This window comes from Crocodylus porosus, unplaced genomic scaffold (genome assembly GCF_001723895.1).
Source record: "Crocodylus porosus isolate Cpor-Errol unplaced genomic scaffold, CroPor_comp1, whole genome shotgun sequence".
Taxonomy (NCBI): domain Eukaryota; kingdom Metazoa; phylum Chordata; order Crocodylia; family Crocodylidae; genus Crocodylus; species Crocodylus porosus.
Window position 1 is genome coordinate 19,652,386 of NW_017728943.1, and position 12,702 is coordinate 19,665,087.

General features: G+C 46.9%; 1 protein-coding gene across 3 annotated transcripts in view; it reads left to right on the forward strand.

Annotated features, from left to right (window-relative positions):
• The first annotated feature begins 1,359 nt into the window (after nt 1–1,359).
• ST3GAL6 (ST3 beta-galactoside alpha-2,3-sialyltransferase 6) overlaps nt 1,360–12,702 on the forward strand; it is a 67,782-nt gene continuing 56,439 nt past the window's right edge. Inside the window, exon 1 of one of the 3 annotated variants that reach the window (XM_019548851.1) lies at nt 1,360–1,460. The gene's annotated coding sequence lies outside the window, so the exon portion shown is untranslated. Of the gene's footprint in view, nt 1,461–6,960; nt 7,100–12,702 lie in introns of those variants that run through there. The other 2 variants (XM_019548849.1, XM_019548850.1) reach the window with 2 other exon arrangements.

Here is a 12,702-nt window from a genome sequence, read left to right on the forward strand (position 1 = left end):
ACCGTTTCTCTATAGGAACATGGCTGGCACAGTGCCAGGGGATTGGTGCACTATACAAGGAATGCTTGGCACAGAGCCAGAGGATTGGACACTTTGGGGTGACAGAAGTTACAAAAGTGATGGCCAGACAAAGGAATGCATGTGTGTTCTGTGCTGCCACCCTGGGGAGACAGGAGCAGCCTTGGACTTCTTGTTTGAACAACAAGGAATCCAGAAACTAACATCCCGCACACCCAGCAGAGGATATGAGGCTGGTACCACTGAAGGTTGCTGCTGTAAAGCCTGAAGGAACCTCTTGCCAGGTCTATTGCAAGGAAAAATACTTCTAATAAGCCTAGGGGTTACTATTAAAAGTTCACTTCATACCAAATTGGACGAGAGCCATGTCAATCCTTGGGTCCCTGGTAAAAGGAATCCTAGGGGCAACAGGGTCAGGAACAAACTTTAAAAATAGCTTCTCTTTTAAAGGAGAAAATGGTGGGAAACTCTGGCTTTTCCCTTGTGGGCTGGCAGAGCTCCGGCCTACAGGGGGCTATTTGGGGCCTCCCCTGCTGTACATATTCACCCCTGCCCCACACACTGGGGGGCGGGAGACAGGTGGCAGCAGGTTGGGAGTGAGGGCACTGGGTCGGGACTGGCCATCAGCATTGACAAGTGGGTCCTGGCACAAGAAAGGTTGAGAACCGCTAATGTAGTCCAGCTGCCTGCCTGAGGGAGGCTCATCCCTATTCAAACCATAGGGTACAAACTAGTCCAGCCACCTGTCAGAGGCAGGGTTTTATCCCTGTGCAAACCACCCCACACAAATCCTTTGTCTGAGGTATTACTAAAGCTAGGCAGGAGACTCAGACACAACACAAGGCACATCCTATGCAAACAAATGGCCTTTGTGACCTATCTGCTGGGACACTATCTATCAGCTGCTAAAGCGGGAGATCGGCCTCCGCCTTGGTGGAGCAGAGCCTTTTGCACCAGCGTAGGCAGTACCTTGAACTACTCTTGCCAACCAAAAAAAGGGGTGGGGAAGGTTAAAAGGAGCGCCGGAGGCGCTGAGTGCCAGAGCAGGCGCTCCTTTTGAAGGCACAAGCGGCCCGCGAGGCTGGGGGCATGTGACTCGCAAGGCCCGGGGCTTGCAGGTGGGAGGGATGCTCGCTTGGATGCGGGGCGCCTGCCCCGGCTAGACCTGACCGCCGAGCTCGGCTTTTGCAGCTGGAACCTCGGGCCGGGAAACGGGCGGGATCCGGGCGAGACCAAGCGGCGCAGGGCTGCCGGCGGGGGCGTTTGGTCCCGCGTCCCCCGCTCCCTGGAGGCGGGCGCCTCTGCCCCTGCCGGGGCGCGGAAGCGGCTGCAGCCTCGCACTCGCAGCCTTGAGGGCGCGGGGCGGAAGGCGAGGCGGGCGGGGCAGCGCGCACACGAGGCACCGGGGCAGCTGTGGAGCCGGCGGCGGCCCGCCGAGAGCGGTGAGTGCGGGCGACACGGGGGGGAGAAGGGAGAGACCCACCGCGGGCCGGGGACCCTCCCGGCGGCAGAGCAGGCAGGCGAGTGCCCCCGCACCCCGGCTCCTCAGCCCGCAGGAAACCCCCCTGCCAGGGCCCGCGGCGAAATGGGATCCGGCCGCGGGGCAGGGTGGCTGCGTCCCAGCCAGGCCCCGCCGGCCCGGGGGAGCCTGGCGAGGGGGCCGCCAGCGCCACCAGAGACGGGGGGGGGGCCTTCGGCAGGCTCAGAGCAGGACCGGCCTGAGCAACATCGGCCCCTCCAAGGCTTTGTCCGCCCGGGTCTTGCGTATTTCCAAGGGTGGCGGTCCCACCGCCTCGCTTGGCAGCCTGCTCCGGTGCTCCGGGAGAGTGTTTTCTCGCATCTAGCCTACATTTCCCCAGCTGCAACTTGGGGATTCACAAGCCCTTCTACACGGGAGCTTCTAGGCAGGCACCCACAGCTCTCAAACGTTGGTGCCATTTGCACCAGGAGGATTGCTCTAGTGTGTGTGGTGTCCCCCCCCCAAGTGACAGCTGGGGCGGGGTGTCTGGAGTTGAAGTAGGGGTGCTTCCAATCTCAGATAGACTGAGAAGCACTGCTGTAGATGCAACCCACCTGCCTCCCCCCCCCCAGCAATTTCCCCATGCCATCAAATGCAGTTCCTCAGGTCTTAGCTCCCCAGACTGGAATTGGTTGGGTGGATCCATATCTTTATACTGTTTTCATATTCAGTTACTTTTTGACTGTTTTTGTTATCAGTTAGCTTTGACTGTTTTTGGAAATGCACTTTATTCTCATGCATGACTTTATTTTAATGCCATCTGTTGTGTTCAATGCGTAGTCGATGTCCATACAGTACCTTATCTTGCTGAAAGCAATTTGTGTTGCTCAAATAGAACGCCAGTTGTCCACCTGCCAGCAGTTCAGGGCTGGTTCACCTAAATGAGCTATCTGGATGTAGGACAATTTGGCAGAAGTTATAAGATCACATCACAAGAGTATTTAATAGCGTGTACTGTATCTCTTAGGTGAAGGTTGTGTATTTTAAAGTCTTCTTTCACAAAACAATGAAAGGCACAGTCACTCCAATGTACTTTGTGTCTGGGGTTGCAGGTAGTCTTATGCAGAATTTAGATTATGGGTGTATGGGATGGTTTGGATGAGGATGATCCTGCTTCAGGCAAGGGGTTGGACTAGATGACCTGTGGAGGTCCCTTCCATCCTGACTTCATTATGATTCTATTTGCAAGGGAAATATGTGTTTTGGTTGGTTTTTTTTACCCCCCACCCTGAAACAGGTAGAATTCAAAAGGTTTTTGGGAAAAGATGTTGTCCCCTTACTGGGGAGCTAGTGTGTTTACAAAAGGTATGGCAGAGTAGGTGGGTCACTGGACCTACTCACTCCCTTTTTTATGCTTCCTCCTGACATTTAAGCTATTTTTCTTTCTTGCTTATGTGTGGAGAATCCCATGCCAACAAAGAAACTTAGCTAAATTCACTGCCTGTGGCTTTGTCAAAGGCAGTTGGTCAGTCAACACCTGAAGAAATGTCTCTCTACAAAGTTAATCATCCAACCTGGGTTACCAGTTAACCCTGTTCAAACAGATGGCTACTTTTTGAGTGATGCCTCTTAACAGGAGCATCCAAAGAAGCTATGCTCTTTATCCTTTGGTATATCTCACACCCAGTGGGCCAAACAATAGTATAAGTGGATTTTTTAAAAAGTTCTGTGCAACTTCCAGTTAGAGGAAGATAAATTTCCTGTTATCACCAACTGCCTGCTGGGGAAATAGGCTCAGGAAACCATTGTATGTTCCTGAGGGACACTGGACACAGGAAGTGAACTTGGTTACAGCTGACACTATAGATAACAGCATGCAGCTGCCTCGGTCATACACTGCTTAACATCAGCAAGCAGAGTTGTTTGTAGCACATTTATGGTTTCTGGACAATCTTATGAAACTACTTGTTCCAACACTACTGCAGGAAAAAAATTAGGGCCCTGTCCATTCTGGTAATGCCTGTTCTGTTCAGTTTTTTTATAGTGTTTACTGTATAAGTGTATGCTGCTGTGCGTTAGTGTAGCAGGACACTAAGGTGCCTGCTACTCTCAGAGCAGAGGCACAAGTGTGGATTGCTAGGGCTACTGCTGGGGAGTCAGCTGACAGGAAGGGGTAGGGCCTGGCATATATAAACCCCAGGAGTGAGGCCAGAAGAGCAGTTCTCTGCTAGTAGATAAGGGAGAAGGAGCTCTGCTGGAGCAAGCAGAGTAGAGAAGCCTGATGGCATGAGTAGCTTTTGTTTGTGGATTTGGGGTAGACAGTTCCCTGGTAGGGATTTGAATGATGGTTAGCCAGATGGCTTAGATTTTTTGTTATAGCCCAGGGGCTTGTGTTTTCTGTTTTGTAGTTTTATAACACTGGAGGACTGGGTGAGGCTATTAGGGGTTGGAGGAGGCCTCATAGGGGCTCCATGGTTGTGTGGGGACCCTGGCACCAGAGGGCATGGCATTTTGGGTGCACTGGCTCCAGCCCCCAGAGCAAGGGGGTGGTGAGAAGCTGTAATTTGGCCCTCTCCCCAACTTCCCTGGGCAAGGTCCAGGTCAAAACCATGTCAGTACCGTCTGCAAGGCTTGGGCTGCAGTGTAGGGGAGGAAAAGGAGCTGCAGATAGCACCCCCTGGCACTAGCAAATAAAGTGGGAAGTTTCCTGCCAACTACAACAACAAATTAATCAATTAAGGTCAAGGCATGGCAGGTGAGTAAGCAGGTGGTTGGCCCATAACAGGAAGGTGGAGTCACCAATAGAAAGACTCTAGTAGAGATATTCCTGTCAGTTAGCTAATGTAACTAATCTCATTACAAGTGGTTTGCCCTCTCTTGTCCTGTTCTCCAGGGAGTTAGGAGGTACCTGATTCATTGTTTTGTTTTTGTCAGTTTATGGTCCTGGTTCTTCTCTTTCTTTTGTAATACATTGCCCCACATTTCTGTTCTAAGAAACCAAGGTCAGAGGGTGGCTCCCTGCAACTTGGAAGGAAGGTGGCAAGGCTTGCAGGAAGCTTTAATTCTTGGGGAATATTGTTACAGGGTATGGACATAAAAAACAGCAGTAAAAGGGCTGGAATATCACTGCTCAGTTGCTCAGTGATAATTGCCTCAGCATACTACTTACCTCATGATGGTGAAACTACAATAACGTATCCTAATCAGAGGCAGATTAAGAGTTATTGAGGCCCTGGCCAAAGCCAAAATTGGAGGCATGTTGGATTGGCACCAATAAAAGGGAAATTAACATTATTGGCTGTCAGCTTTTTTTTTTTTTTTTTTTGGCCAACATAGCCAATAATTTCACCAATAAGTGCTGGATGCATGTGCATAACCACCATGAATGCAGTTGGGCAGCTTGGAGAGCAGTGCTCTACCAGTAAATCTGTGGGGGGAAGGAGCATGGGGGGTGTGGATTGAGGCCCGCACAGTGAGGGAGAGAGTGAGGTACAGGCAGGCAGGCAGGCAGGCACTGCCCACCCAGGGCAATGAATGTGACCCTGGGGCAGGATGCAGCTGTGGGCGGCTTGTCTCGGGTGTGCAGGGAAGGCAAGTGGCTCCCTGCTGCTGTGCACACCCCTGAGGGAGGCATGGGGAGCATATGCCTTCCCAGATTTGTGTGTGGGTGAAGGTGGGCTGCCTGCTGTGGGCTTAGAGCCAGGGGCTGTGCTTGCTTCTTCCCAGCAGGGGGGCAGGGCTGGGAGCAGTGGCTCTTTGTGGGGGGGCTACAGGGAATATTGGAGTGGCAACAGCGCCCCAAGCCCCCCTCTCTCCCAGCACTGCCCCTGCTCAGGACACTGCTCTGCTGCCTTTCCCTTGGGAGCTCCCCCTGGTGGGGCAGGCAAGGGATATGTGGCTGGCTCAAGGCTCCTTAGGGAAAGGCACCAGAGTATAGTGCCCCAAGCAGGGGCTGTGGGGAGGCTTGGGGGGCTGTGGCCACCCCAAAATTATCCCTAGCCAGCCCTCATGTAGCCACCGTTCTCATGCCATCACTGTCTACGCCACACTCAGCCCTGACTCAGTCCCCCTGCTGGAAAGAGGCTGGCGTGGCCCCTGGCCCCGAGCCCACAGCAGGCAGTTCACCCTCACCCTGGGCACAAATATGGGAGGGCACATGCCCCCCATGCCTCCCTCCGGGGTGCGTGCAGCATCAGGGAGCCCCCTTCCCCATGCCCCCCAGATGGAATTAACCAGTTTTTCATGTATTGTTAGTATAATCGTTTGAATACATTTAGTATTTGCAGTATTAGTTTCCAGAGGTAACAGTGTTGATTCAGGATGTTCTGAAAGGTAAAATATTTGTTTTTCAGTCATTGTATTAAATAAAATTAAAACACGGTTCCCATGAATGCACTTAAACCCAAGTATAATGATTTCATAAATAATTTCCCCATTAGTATTTTAACATGTTGATGTCAGGCCTGAACCTGGAAAGTTCAATCAGTTCTGTGTAAGGTGCTGAGCATCCTCAATTCTTAACTGAAGTCAGACTAGTCCTTGAAGTGCTTGGGAGTCGGTGGATATTACAGACTTGGATTTGCAGTGTGTTCATTTGACTGGACTTGGCAGCTTTTTCAGAGAGTCCCTTCCCATAGGGAGACTAATTCTCATTTGAAGTTATTAAGGGTGCACCAATAAAGACTTTCTTGGTTAATATTGATAGTATCCAGGCACTTAAACTAAAGCTTGTTGAATGAGCTTTAGTTCAACTGCTGCTGCTACCGTTTTTATGCGTGGGGATGCTTTTAACTAGAGTGAAACCAAGTCAGGGCAAGTGTGGATGTAGGCTGCCTGCTGTGGGCTCGGGGCTCCCTGCTCTGCTGCCGTTGCCCCAGGAGCCTTGTGCCAGCCATGTGTCCCCTGCCTGCCCAGCAACAGGAGGCACAACTCACCGCCCCCACTGCTGCCAGATGGGCAGGGACCACACAACTAGCACAGGGCTCCCAAGGGAAAGGCAGTAGGGTGGAGAGCCCGAAGCCCACAACAATCAGCCTGCATCTACCCTGCACACATCTGGGGGGACACATGCCCCCCATGTCTCCTCTGAGGGGGTGCACCCAGCAGTGAGGAGCCACCCTGCCTCATGCCCCCTGGGTGAGCCATCCATAGCTCTGTCTCTCTCCCTGCCTCAGCCCTGGATCCCACTAATTGCCCTATCTGGGCAGCTCCTCCTCTCCCTGCCCCACTGACTCCCTCACTGTGAGGGCCTCAATCTCTCTGTCCCATGCCCCTTCCCGTGTTAGACTGACCTGCAGGGAGCTGGCTAGGCTACCCTGTTGTGCTCCTGGCCACGTGCACACAGCACCTTTTTAATCTTGCAGGTTTCCCCTAGCCTCCCCCCCATTGCTGATTGGTGGAGAGGCCATGCTTGCGGCTCAGTCCTCACTGGCAGGGAAGTGAAAGCTGTGGTTTTAACGCTGGTGCCATTTTTGTCTCCACAGCTGAGTGGCCCTGGTGGCTCTTCCACTTGCTCCCTACCAGTACAGAGACAAAACCAATGTCAAGTTTAAAACACGACCTTTGCTTCCCTGCCACTGAGAAGTGAGCCACAAGCAGGGCCCCTGGGCCAAGGCCCCACTGGTCTGTTTGTTACTCCATCTATGCTATTCTTGAGAGCTAACCTACTTTAGTTAAGCTTCCACTTACTATTTATTGAAGAGGAATAAGTTATTACAGCTTTGCTTTTGCTTACTGTGGGTTAGAAGCATGCATCTGGACAGTAATCATGGAGCAGCTGATGTGTAGCAAATCCCTGTCCCCTTTAGCCCCACAGAAAATGGTTTGAACATCCATATCCTTACAAAGTTCCTTGAAACAAAGGACTATGTGGAGGATTGCCTCTAGTCTAGCACCTTGTTCCTTTTAGTCCAGGCCTTTTATTCTATTTAATATTTTGCAAAGCTGTCTTTGCAAGGAAAAGTATGGGAGATTTAATTGAAATAAAAACTCAAGTTTAGCATAAACCAATGATTCCCAAATTGTGACCTACCAGGGTACAGTAAGTGATCTGTCCCTGCTCCACAGGTCACACTGGACCCCAAACACCTATTAATGTGCTCAGTGAAAAACTTGATGCTGAACGTATGAGTTGGTCTGTGAAATGTTGATGGTTGACCATGGCCCATTGGTCCAAAAAAAATCTGGAAACACTGGCTTCAGCCTGTTAGGAAGGAGTTTAAGCTTAATTGGCAGCTCTTGTGTCTGTGGCCTTTTACTACTTTGTTAGAAATGTCACAAAGAGGACCTAAAATGTGGATTGGAAACTCCTAATTTGAGGAGTAACTGATTTATAACAAAAGAACTTTCAAAGCTTTCCTCTCAGCTCTTGTACATTTGAGTTATATATGTAGTAAAAAGTTCTAAAAAATCTTCCCTTTTCAATTCAAGGGGTATCTGCAGTGGCATACAGTACAACTACTATTTTTCTAGTTATTCATAGAAAAGTGGGGTAGAATTTCGAATGCTTAAACACATTTTGTCGTCTTATCCCATTCCACCCTTACACATAAGTGCGCACACACACACCACCCACCCATGCAGCCTGCCCTTTTGTGTGGAAAAATAAGGAAAAAACAAGGCATGAATTCAATGGGTTTTCTTTGCAAGCTACCTTTTGAAGTCTCACTCTCTTAACTCCTAGCTCAGTGCACAGTACAGCATACACCTGGGTGCCTTCAGGGCAAACACTTGTAACTTTATGTGGAAACAGTTGTAGTGTTCTGGAGAAACAGGGTAGTGTAAGGTTAGTGGGGTATTTGATGTAATGGGAGCACTACACAGGCAGTTGGAGCAGCCATGCTGCCACCTCTCAACTCACTGTGTTTTCAAGCATTCAAAAAGTATTTCAGACCCATGATTCCTGCCATCTACTATCTTAAAGCAAGGACACCTTTTTAATTCCTTTAAAGTGCATCTTTTTAGGAGAGCTCTTATGAGTAAGGGCACCAGTTGATATTTTAAATTAAAATATAAAAATAAGGTTTCCTGAGCAACATTGCAGGCCTGTCTCATTTACACTAAGGCTCCTCCTTTACATCCTGCTGGCCACAAAAAAAACCATTAAAGTGCATCCTCTTGAGAATATCCCTTCTGTAGAGAGGCTTGCTTGCTTGTGTACAGCTGGTATAAATAAAGGCTGCATGCTGTCTCTGCTCTCAGCCCCTGGCATAGGGATGAAGCTGGAACACAGCATATTAGTTTTATCCCCAGCTTCTCAGGACTCAAAGGAGCCTTGGGAAAGGCCCGCAAAAGTCAAACTAGCACTAACTTAGACTAACTGGAGAAGGGAGGGCTTTATATGGGCCCAGAACAGGAGAAGCAGCAGCAAGGAGATGATAACAATGAAGCTCTTATTTAAAAGAAACATGTTGATACAAAATCAGATTATTAAAAAGCAAATCTTCTCAGCTGGAAAACTCGGCTTGTTTTTTTCACTGTTAGCCAGCAGAAAGCTTTCTTTGGCGTAAGAGGGGCTAGAGGCCTTAGCTTTCTGCAGAGGTTTAACTTACTGTAACCACAGTTCTAGTCCTTGTGAAAATAAAGGAAACTTTCATTAGATAAGCTATGGCAGCCCTTTAAAAAGCTTATTTGTTTCATTCTGAATCTATAAACTGTCCTTTTCTCAGTTCAGTTGTAGAATGGATTTCATAGACACTAGGGCTGGAAGGGACCTCCGGAGATCACCAAGTCCAGCCCCCGCACCCAAAGGGCAGGAAGTCAGCTGGGGTCATAGGATCATTTAGTCGCAGTTTCTTTAAATCATGTGGCTAGTAGTGGGAAAATCCCCTCAGCTTTGTTCTGCTAATAGAGTGATCAAAAAGTATTTCTGAAGTAAGATAATTTAACAGGAAAGAAAAAAAAAAAAGCCTAGGGGATGGAATTAGGTGAACCTCAGAATCCAGGCCCAAGTTAAAGCATACTTAATTGAAGCAGCATTATTTAATGGAAGTTTAAGATAATGGAGTATCACCTTTAAGATACAATAGTTAGCAGTTAAGACACCAAGTAATGATGATCAGGCATCCAATCTAGGGGCAGGGCTGCTCATCAGGTCATGCTTTCTCATGCCTGTTCCTTAGGGATTCTGCATTGCTCCAATTATTTCCCCCCTTTCATAAATTTTCCTTCTCATCCAGCTGGGACACTGACAAAATACACAATCATCTTCTGACTGTATTAACATCTTAAACTATTTCTAAACAGAGTTCATTGTTTCCTTATTTCAGAAACTTTCCACTTCATACAGTATGGATAATACTCTACGGCTTCTCTTTGCTTTACCCATAAGGGCTAAAGAGGCCTCACAAAAATAAATGTCATTTCATCCAAGCCTGAGTTTTACCTACACTTATTGCTACAAACATCCAAACAGTAACTATTCATCTTAGCATAACCACCTTTTAGTTAGTAGCTGTTGTGCAGGATTGAGTACTGCAGCAGGGAATTTGCATCAGATTAACTAAAGGCCTAATATTAAGCTTATTAAGTAAATGCAAATTTGGATTTGACTGTGCTAGCTAAATTTGACTGCATTTTACTAATGTCCAGAAAAACTTTCCTAGTGGAGACAACTGGTTATTACCTTCTGTTTCACTTGGGAGAAGCTGGGGATTCACATTATGCTAACAAAATTTGCTAAGTTAAAGCTCCAGCTTGACCTGTCTTCATAAGTGTTCCACAACATTCCCTTCCAGGGGGCTGTAGTGATTTTCACCAGCCGAGAAACTGGTGCTAAGTTTAAATCTCAGTTTTTAGCACCTTGCCAACATCACCAGTTGTTACTTGAGGAGTTTAGAGGATTCCTGAACCTTTCATATGATCAGGTTCTGCCAGGTGTATTTTTAACAGAGCAGCTGAGGCAATGCTGTTATTTCTAGTGAATCCTTCCCCAGCTGTGCCCCTAGTTATGGTCTATATGACTTTGCTTAATGTTGTTTGACAGACCACAGTCCTCCTACACACTGAGTGAACAGCCATTCAGCTAATGTATGTAAACCCTGCTGCACTATAGTTTCTCAAGTATGAGTGCACCAGAGAGGTGGTTCTTGTCTTCAGGACGTGTTTGTTATCACATTCTAAAAACTGACTTCCATAGTGAAGGGGGCATGGTAGCACTGTTTAATTAAATCTCTTAGGTTGCCTGTACATGTGTTCCAGGGCGGGGGAGGGGTGTTTTAATTAGAGCAGCTCTTGGGAGCCTCTTTTATTAAAATGCTGCAGCATCTTTTGTATTTAGTGTCCTGTGTTTCACAATGACCACAGGGGCACTTTAACTAAAGCTTGTTGGGCGAGCTTTAGTTAAAGTGCTCCCTTGGCCATTGTGAAACGCGGGACACAATATACAAGATGCCGTAGCACTCCAGAGCATTCTAATTGGAACACTCCAGCAGCCTTTATCAATAGAGTCTGCTGTGATGTGTATAGGCACCCTTATAGCTCAACATTATAGCCTGTAAACTAATAAAACTTTGTTAGGCTATACATCTTTCCTAACAAACACCTGGACAATGGCTTCCTCTCCAGCATAATGACCACTCATCAAGTAGGTTATCATGTAAAGTTTTTGAGTCATGGAACTATTATTAAGAACTCCTCTTAAAAATAGTACTTGTCATCATTTGTGCTTTTTAAAAAAACCCTTGTATTATGCTTTAGCTTGGGCAGTGAAATATAATAGTCAGCTTTATTTCTTGTTTCTGCTCTAATGAGCTGCTGAAACCTTTGGATTCTAGATACTGGAAGGGAGTGTTTACATTTTTGTGCTTACTGTTTGGCAGTTTAGAGAGGTCAAGAAAACCTCTATACCAATATAAAACTTAATTTTTATATTTGAAATTTGAGCCTGAATGGCCTGTTTAAAGAAACTCATTTTTCAGACTTCACAAACCCATTACACAGTAAATATTCTGTAAGATTATTATTCAGGGCCTTATTTTTCAAACTTGAATGAATAATATCTGATGCCTAAATCAGCTAATGCCTTAAAAATAGTATTTAGATATCTGACTTCAAGCATTCATATATGTAAATATATTTCTGTGTAGATAACAAAGTCCTGCAAACTTTGGAAAGCCTGGTTGTATTACAAAATATCACTTTAGGCTTACAGATTGTTGTCCTAATGTGATGCTCTGGTCAGTATTACATAGCTGTTCAAAGTTTAAAGGTTTGCTCTATGCCTTAAAATAGGCAAATATTGACAAGCCCCACACCACTGCACAACAAAAATCAATTTATTGGCCATGTATAGGTTTTCTACACTAATGGAGGTTTGTGGTATCAACAGGATGGTGGGGTAGGGAAACTTCTATCAGAGCTGGAACTGGAATAGGTATGATGTTGGATACAGAGGCTTCTGGTTGATGGAGAAATGGGCACACGTTTATGGCTGACAGGGTAAAACCTGCTTATAGTGAATTTTGCTAAAGTAAGACTCCATTTTTAAAATGAAGTGGAATTCAAGTCCTACATTATTTTTGCCAGGTCAGACTGATCCTTGGCTAACAAAGAGATTGTTCTGGGGAAAACTGAGTTTGCATTTCAAAAGATTTTAACTATAGGTTTCCCTCACGTTATGCTGTACATGTGTTCCTGGAAAATGGTGCATAATTCAAACGTGCATAAAGGGAACCCACTTAACAATGTAACAAATACATTCCAAGACCTCAACTGTACCGACTCCCAGACCCATCTCTACCACTTCTACAAGACAGTTTTGGTACTCACCAACAGCAGACAGTACACACAAGCACAGGGTGGCAGTGAATGTTACCATAGTGGGGATGGCAACTACAGAAACACATGTAGCAGACACCAAGTGAGGAGCACAGACCCACGCAGGAGACTGTATTTTAGTGTGCGTCACTCCCACAATGCACTGCACAGAGCAGCTGACTGCAGACTTCCACCACACCTATCATATAAGCATATGAGCATATAAAACAAGGCATACCTTGTTTTATTGTGCTTCGCAGATATTGCGTTTTTTACAAACTGAAGGTTCGTGGCAACCCTGCATCGAGCAAGTCTATCGGTGCCATTTTTCCAACAGCATTTGGTCACTTCGTGTTTCTGTGTCACATTTTGGTAATTCTCGCAATATTTCAAACTTTTTCATTATTATTATATTTGTTATGGTGATCTGTGATCTTTGATGTTACTATTGTAATTGTTTTGGGGCGCCA